At 37.4% G+C, this 9,280-nt stretch overlaps 1 protein-coding gene across 1 annotated transcript in view; it reads right to left on the bottom strand.

The window, feature by feature from the left end:
* LOC137727692 (uncharacterized) overlaps nucleotides 1-291 on the bottom strand; it is a 9,793-nt gene extending 9,502 nt beyond the window's left edge. The window contains exon 1 of the mRNA XM_068466517.1: nucleotides 64-291. The gene's annotated coding sequence lies outside the window, so the exon portion shown is untranslated. The remainder of the gene's footprint in view (nucleotides 1-63) is intronic.
* Nucleotides 292-9,280: the final 8,989 nt, after the last annotated feature.

Below are 9,280 nucleotides of genomic sequence, written 5' to 3'. Positions count from 1 at the left end.
ATTCAACCATACCTAACATTGCCTAACTTTCCTTGCCTAACTTTGACATTGATTTTCAACAACCTGGAGAAGGTGTCGAATGAAGGTTCTGAACTATCCTTGTACCTTGGTGGTGAATATCCTGAATTGAAGGCAGACATTGGTGTGCTGGGAACAGAATCATCGAAAGCAAAGGGGCGGCTCTTCTGGGGAAAACCTACCTCCTTGTGATGGCCCAGTCCTGATAGGGTTAAGACCTAAACTCCCCAGGGCCAGAAAAATAGTGATCCTTATTACTCTCCCGATCCATATCCTACATCACACATGATTAAGAGCAGTTATCGGACAGTCCAGCATGCCAGTAATAACAACAAATATAAAATCGCAAAAACAGAAAGTTTGAAAGTGCTATGCAACCAAGCTATTAGAAAAGAAAGTGGATTCAGTGGAACCTAGAATCCATGCCTCCTTAAAAGGTGCAAGATAATGGAAACGTTCCATCGGCTACAAAATGTTCCATGTGCAATACAACACCCTCTGTTGTCAATGTAAACATAAAAATGGTCTTGATTAACCAAGACCTAACGCCAAAACCAGAGTCCCCTTCAATGTGAAATTAATTGCACCAAGAACAATTCCACATCCCCTTCTTTTTATACCTACCGTGAACCAAGACTAAAATCAGGAAGCTCGGTTTCGTCATATTTGGTCGAAAGATCCGTCAAAAAAAGAGGATCACGTCAAAAACTTGAACCGTTGAAGAAAGAGAAGATGAACAATTATAATGAATGCTATATCAAAAAGAAAGTGTGATGAATGCCATGCGTTAAAAACATGTAAAATGCCAATCATTAAAATTGCTAATATTAAAGAACTGATCGTGAACTTTAAAAAAAAAAGTGTAATGAATGTCATGCATTCTATCAATCTAGACTACACATTCAAACATGACTCAATTTTATAGTATTTATGGATGTTTGCATGTCAATTGTCCAGCAAAAAATTACTCCCAATTACAAATGTTTATATCTACAAAATATCGATGGCATAAAGTAAGTTTTTACATCAAATTACCAACACATCAAGCAAAAAAGGAACATCCAGCAGCAAAACATCTCCCAATATGCTTGATCTAGCCTTTTATGTTCAGGAATTCAAGCTAAATGCCACCAACTAAACATTGTGAGTCGGCCAGTGGCACCAACCTGAAGAGGAAAATTAAACAACTTTAACTCCGGGATAGGGATAATACAACTTTTGCAAAGATGCACAAGTTCAGTTACAAGCTAACATAGAAGAGAAACAAACAAAAGAAAAGAGCTTCAATAAACCACATGGCACCTGTAACTGTAAAACACAAGCCAAAAGATGAATTCAAAGAAAATTGTCCTACCTCTTGGTAGTCCCCATTTCAGAAATAGGTTGCGGGCTTGTTCACCAGTGATTTTCCCATCTCTGTCTGTGTCAACTTTCACAAAGATATTGGTGTAATTTTGAACATCAGTTCAAGTCATCCTAGGCCATGTCATATGGGACTAACTAGAAGCAAAGTTTCCAGCTCCTAGTGAAACTCCAGAAGGGCTAGTCTGAGCTGAGACTTGTTGGGCCTGCGGAGGCTGGCCACCAACCTTTGTCTTGGGTTAGTTGAAGACTGGATCCCAGCAGATACTGGCACAATGGCTGATGAGACTGTTACACTGCTAGGAGGAAAATTTTGCTTTGGTTGAGATGGAGTTGCAGAAAAACATCATCTCCAAGAGATGAGTCAGGAGCAAAGCCATTCCCAGATATATTTAATGGTTTGGAATCCTTAGCTGGTGGTCCTGATGGTCTGATTCCAAAATCTGCCTGTGGTCTAGGTGGTAGGGAAGTTGTTGGTCCTGATGTTGCGAGACCAAGTACATCTTGCATTGCAGAGGGAGTGATCCCCTTGTTTACTGATGCGTGATTTATACGCACACAAATTAAACCCTCTTTTCGTCAAATTGTAGTATAAGTATAAGTAGGGATCGTTCTGGACCGGGGATTAGGAGGGATTGTTAATCACTTGGATTTGACTCAAAAACGTAAAAACGTAATATAAAACACTAAACTAGACTCAAAGAATGCAAAACTAAACTTTAAAACACTAAAACAAACCAAAAGACTCAAACATCACCCAAAACACTCAAAACTGCCTAAAAACCACTTTCTGGGCAGTTTTGAGTACAAACACAAATTTGGACGAAATTAAGTTATGACTTGACTCAAGACTCTTAAAAACACAAACTAAATTGATTTCTAACTAATTTGACATTAAAGTAAAGGGGGATTTAGGTTTATACGAAATTAAATTAAATAAACAAATTGCAATTAAAACAGATTGTACAAACGAAATTGAAGGAATAGAATGATGAAAAACTAGTTAGAGGGTTCCTTATCCACACATGAACATAAGCATATAATTTGACTCCCAGTTATAACTTCAACAAACGATGAATGACAATGCTCCAAGTTAATTAGGTTCGCTTAAACTAACTTTCAGATTTCCCTAGATTCATTGGATTGAATGGGATACGCATTACAACCAAATTATTCCTAATCAAAGTCCCTAACCATGGAATACGCATGATAGAGACATTCAACAAAGATCATTAAGTTCAACGGAAATCATAAACATCGACTAGGCATTCATAACTATGGAATACGCATGTTAATCCAGCCTAAGGTTTACTAAACACAATCGTGACTAGCGATCTTTACTACTCATGAATATAAGTTCATAACGATTAGGTGAAATTCCCTTATATCCTAGCATCAAGTTTAGGCATGCAAATTAAGTGTCGACCCTCAACCCACATACATAAACAAGTTTTTAATCAAAACAGAAAAGTAAACCACATCTAAAGTTCATGAGTTCATAACTGGAGTAAATCAAATCATAACCAACATATGTCCATGGCTTCAAATTCACCTCTAACTAAAAAGAAATTAGTTCCACATGTTTAACATAATTGAACAACAAGTTAAATTAAACGTGAAAACAGAAACAAGAAAAGAAAGAACAAATGGATGGAATTGAATGGATGGAAAGTTAGCTACGGGGTTCATCTCCACATATGTTATACTTGCATAATAAAATGATTTCCAATTGCGTTTCAATAAATCATTAATTCTCAATTCCCCAAGTTAACCGTGATGCACTAATTAACCTTCAAATCTTCCTAATGTTATTGAATTGGATGATTGCATACGACAACCCAAAACATTCCCCACAAGTCCCCTACATGATTGCATAATAGAGATACAAGCAAGAATCATTACGCTCTATGAAAATTATAAGTATTGACGAGGCAATTGTAACTATGAATGCATGATACTCTTGCCAAGAATTCATTTAACGCAATTGTTTATAAGCAACCTCCACTACTTGTGAATATAAGTTCGTAACTATTAGGTGAAACTCACTTATATTCTAGCGTCATATTCATGCATGAAAATTAAGTGTGCACTCTTAATAAATATACATAAATAAGTTATCAATCAAATAGTTAAACAAATTGAATCCACAACTTATGAAACGCAATTAGAAGTAATCAAATCAAAACGCAAGCATAAACATATATTTCGAATCCCCCTTAGCCAAGGGGGGGTTTAGTTCCTCATGGTACAAAACAAAGAGAATCAAAGAAACACCTAAACATTCCAACAACTCAAACTTGAATTGTATGAACGTTTAGGCCCTCTTCTCTTCCATGCCTCATTCGTACAAAACAAAGAGTATTAAAATTAAACATAGAAATCAAAGAAACACCTAAACATTCCAACAACTCAAACTTGAATTGTATGAACGTTTAGGCACTCTTATCTTCCTCTTCGTTGTAGCACAAGGTCTAAGGATAGTTTGATGGTGTGAATGGTTTGGGGAGTGGTGGAGGAATGGAAGAGGAATTGTGGAGATGGAAGGATGGTGTTTGGATTGTAAGGGAGAGTCACGGCAAGGGTGGTTTATGGTCTACATTTCTGCAATGGATGAGTGAATATGGAAGAGTGTATGAATGAGTATTTATAGGTGAAATGGGGGGAACATGACAACTAGGTTGCATGTGCAAATGTTGGAATGGTATGGTGAATGATTGTGCACGGCATGGGTTGTTAATTTTCTGGAATTGAATTAAAGGATGTATGTGGCTGCAAGGTGTGGTCAATGATGATGAATGCATGTGAATGAAGTGGATTTTTTGATGGAATGTGCACGGCAATGAGTGGTGGATGGGAGTGCATGTGGATTAAAGCTAGGTTGAATTAATATGTGAGTTGGATATGTGGCTGAAATAAACAAAGAGTGAGGGGAATGATATGCACGGTTTTGGGAGAAAGGTGAATGAATGTGCATGTTTTGCACGGCAAAGGGGAATGGGTGATGTGTGATTGAATGATTAAAGTGCATGTGGGTTGTTTACAAGGGTGGAATGCATGTGAATATGCTGGAAATGTAGGGAACTCACGACATGGGTCTGTTGTTGGTGAAAATGTGGCTGAATGGTTTAATTAATGGGAGTGTATGTTTGAATGATTAAAGGGACATGTGGGGGTGGAAATGATGAATGAAATGCATGTGAATGACAGCTAGATATGTTGATGAATGCATGTGACTTGTTTGTGGTGAGTGAATGCATGTGCAAAGCTGGAAATGCAATGGGAACTCACGGCATTGGGTGTTTGGGGTTGGAAATGCATGTGTTTGCATGTGATTGTTGTTTGTGTGAAGTGTGTGTGAATGCATGTGGATTAAAGAGTGAATGGTGGCTGCAATGATGAAGACATATGGCTGAAATGAAAGGTGGAAATGGGAAGGAATGTGCACGGCAATGATGGTGAATATGAATGCATGTGGCTGATTTAAAGAATAGGTATGCAAGTGAATTAAAGGTGTTGTGTTAGGTGATGGGTGCATGTTAAGTGATAAGTGATAAGTGATATGATATGTGATAAGTGATATGATATGTGGGTTAACTAATGAAGGAAATGCATGTGCAATGACAATGTGTTAGAATGGATGTGTGTTATGCATGGCATGATTGGGATTAGGAAAGGTTTAAATGTCCTAAAACTAAAGAGAACAAGGTTCCAACACTTTGGCTCCAATTAGGTCTTCAATTTCGTCCAACACTTTGGCTCCAAGCATAAGCTATCCATCCTTAGCCCAAAAGTGCTCCAAAAGTCTCCAAAATGCATCTTTTTGCTCCTTTAGCCCTTTGGACCTACAAACACACGAAAATAGCTTAAAGTACTAAAATAACTAAAGAAACATAACGTAAATGCACGAGAACAAGCCATTTAAGTTGCATGGATATGCTCCTATCATTTACAACTTGCGAGGGAACCCCGGTCGTTGCTCCACCGACCCAATCGTTTGAAATGTTCAAGTTTTGTGGATGAAGCTCAACCACTGAACCTGCCCTAGGAAAGCCTTGTGAAGCAACATCCTGGTGGGTTGGGTATCCAAACTTATGTTACAAAACATAATGAGAAAATTCTTTCATTTAATCAGTATTTAATATCTTATGCCCTCGGTTATCATCTTCTACGGAAATTCCTTCAGCAAACAAATATAAAGCTTCAAAAACCTACTTGTCAATATGATCATGACCCAAACAAATATCCCTCATATGCTACAATCCTAACTATTCCATAGTCGTCTTATGTTGTAGGTTTTCACTACTACATTATTGTAATGCCATGTATCACCATTCTGAAGTCTTCTTACCACCTAAGATCGACCGGATAACATAGCTCTCTTAACCCTCACTAACTGTAGTATAAATCCTTCATCTACTTATTTTATACCATTTGTTTCCATCAAACTATTAAGTTTCAACTAAATGAACATGAATTCCACATTTATAATAACACGAAATAAAAAGCTCAGCTAGGATCAGAAAATTCCGACATCCCGAGCTCACATTAACCACTTCACCAACAATTAGACTTAAAATTCAAATCAATCTGATTTCGCACACATTTCCACCAGCATCAAATCTCGATCAACCACTATATTTGCACAAATATAATCCATACACATACAATTATACACATATATTCAAGAATATACATATATACAGATAGAGAGTACCTGCGCAAGGACCTGTTTGGGGAAACCGGAGCCCTGGAAGAGAGCGACGGCTTCATTGCTACTAATCCGGCCATCACTGTCGAAATCGGCTCGTCGGAATACACATCGAATAAAATTTGGGCGTGAAAAGTTAATTTAAAAACTAGTATTGGGTTTAATAGGTGTTGCCCTAAAAATTAGAATGTTTATCGGCTGAGTAAATGAACTAATTATGTTTATATTGTGAATGAGGTTGTGACAACTCGTGATCAAGCTCAGCCAGGCGAGTATAATAGATATGGCGGTGGTGGTGTGGAATGTGTTACTAGCTTATGCACTTGAGTGACTTCGGCCGAGCACGAGTCTTGTAATTGGATTATAAAACTTGAAGACAGCGTTGCTTAGTTCATTGCAAATTCAAGATCTAATACACCAGGTTTGGCCACGCAAGTATAGGTGTGTCGAATTGGTATCAAGTTGTAAGGGCACAAGTACTAAAAAAAGATGAGCGTTGTTTTTATGGTGAACGTGGTTCTTGAGAGTAACGGATTATACAACACTTCACTTTGTCAGAAGCTAAAAAAGTGACTTCTTTAGGCCAAAGAGGTCATTTTGTGGGCTGAAAGCCCATCAGGTTGAGGAGTCATTATTGAGCCGAGAATTATGGCTTTCAACTTTGGTTAGCCCATTCTCGGCCCAAGCATGATTTTGAATAAAATTTATTTGGGTGTAGTGATATAAAGCATGATTTTGAATAAAATTCTATGCATCGACTCCAAGTTAATAGTCTCAAGCCATCATTTGTCCAAGACGAAGTAGGATTCTCTTCCCCTCTTTTTTTTCCTCCCCTTCCCTCCCCTCCTATTTCAACGGTCATGGTTAAGCCACGTCAATGTGGAGCCAAAAATAATCAAGAGACGACACGTGGATTTTTAGGCAGAAAGGACAAAATTACCCTTGAGGAGCACCGGAATTCTCACGCATGAGCAGTGGACAATTCAAAACTTTGTAGGTAAAATGGCTAAACATGAGTAAACACGTCAATTGAATGAGAAACACCTGCTCTTTTTCTTTTCTTCTTTTTTATTTTTTAATTTTTTAATTTTTTTTTTTTAATAATTACAAGCTGTATTCTAAACTAATTATTCTATTCTAAAGTTGGGTTTTCAATTTCACTATTTATGTTTGTTGTGGAATAGGGCTTCAATTTTTGTTCTTTACCATTTAGCCTTAGCATTCCGTTTTGGGCCTGTCTTCACGTAAAACAATTGTATTTGGGCTGGGAGTGGGGTAGGGAAGTTACAATTTTCTCTGCTTGATTCCTCTGGCCACGAGTTGTGGGCATTTCTGTAATTCGCGCTTAAGGTTGGTGTGTTCCGTCGGTCTCAATCGGAGTGGGTTGATGTTATTTTGCACAGCGACAGGGATTTTTTTTTGTTTTTTTTTTTTTTTTTTTTTTTTGTCGAAACTGAGGGACAGGTGCTTGAGTTGGGTAATTTCATTTCTACTTTTTTTTTTCCCGAATCTGAGATGATTTTCTTGGTGCTTCTGTATACGCTCCAGAGCACCATAGAACTTTCGGGAACCTTGTGCAAGTCAAGTCAACTAGGACAGTTGCTGAACTCAAAACTGATAATCTCTGCGGGCAACTGCTCTCTCCTCCCTTGTTTGCTTCCCAGTTCCTAGCTCTATCTGCCTACTGCCGAGAGAGAGAGAGAGCATCGTGACTCATCAGGGAATGTATGATGTGTTTATCAGTTTCAGAGGTGAGGACACCCACCTTGGTATTACCAGCCATCTTCACACTGCCTTTTCCTTCTTCCGAAATCCATAGCACATTGTCATCACGACCAGAACTACTCCATTCAGTTCTTGCAGCTGATTTAGTTGGGTAATTATTCATTATATTATGCACCAATAATTAATTTTCTTTGCGGTTTACTCTGCTGGGTAATATAGAAATGTTGTTGCTAGACTTTTGGCATATCTTTCGAAACTATCGAGCTTGGTTGTCTTTGCATTTATCATTGAGAAAGTATTTCATGTTTTCGCTGACATATGCACGTCATATCAGGCCAAAACATATCCTTAATATATCTATACTAGTTGCCGCAAGCACTCTCTGTTTTGGATAATAGGTCATCCATAAAAAGTATCAGCAACAATTAATAACATGTTCTATTCCTCGAATTCTTAAAACTATCTGGCTTTCATCTGTGATGCATAATATTTATGTCTGACCATGATATTCTGTTTCTTTTGGGTTCAATCCGACCCGTTAAGTTAACGGGTCATTCGAACCCGATCTGTTTCACTCGTTAACACCCGTTAACAATTATTATTATTATTATTATTATTATTATTATTTGCATAGAGTTTATTTTTTGTTGTTAAGACTTTACTGAAATTACTAAAATATCCTCAACTAACGAGTGCCAACGGGTGCCAACGGGTCTAACGGGTTGACCCAAATTGACCTGCTATTTAACGGGTTCACCCATTAGCGACCCGACCCGTTAAGCATTCATCCAAATACTAATATTAACGGGTTGGGTCCAAAATGCCAGGTCTAATGTAAACGCGTCAATTGATGAATGGGAAGCATCTTGCTTTTATTTTTTTTAATTACAAGCAATATTCTAGACTAATCTACAGTGGGTTAGACCATCTCCAACCTTTAGGCTAAAACCTAAAATTTTTAACCCAAAAAATTTAGGTTTTAGCCCAGAAACAGCTTTTCTGCTACAACCCTTCTGGCCTAAATTTTTTAGCCCGAGATTATTAAAGAATAAATTTAAGCTTTTTTATTTAAGTAATTTAAAAAAAATTATGTACACTATCATAATTTAATTTTATGAACATTTTAACCTAAAAATATTTAAATTCCGATAAAATTGAAAAATCACTAAATTTGAGTGAATTTTGAGTTAAATAATTTTTTTTAATTATTTTAGCCGTTAGATTTAAATTTGGGCTGTTAGATCTTTTTTTTTACTGTTAGATTTGATTATATTCGATCTCAGCTGTTAGATTCAATAAATCCTGAAAGACATGCCTATGTGGGTGGGGTCCCGCTGGTGGTGCCCACATTATTTTCTGGGCTAAATCTTGGGGGGAATTTGGCTTTTGTTTGGTTTTTAGCTTTTAGCCCACACATTTAGCATGGGTTGGGTTGAGTTTGGAGCATTTAGATCAGGGTTAGGTTTG

Source organism: Pyrus communis, chromosome 3 (assembly GCF_963583255.1).
Source record: "Pyrus communis chromosome 3, drPyrComm1.1, whole genome shotgun sequence".
Classification (NCBI taxonomy): domain Eukaryota; kingdom Viridiplantae; phylum Streptophyta; class Magnoliopsida; order Rosales; family Rosaceae; genus Pyrus; species Pyrus communis.
This window is presented reverse-complemented; position numbering and strand designations above follow the sequence as displayed.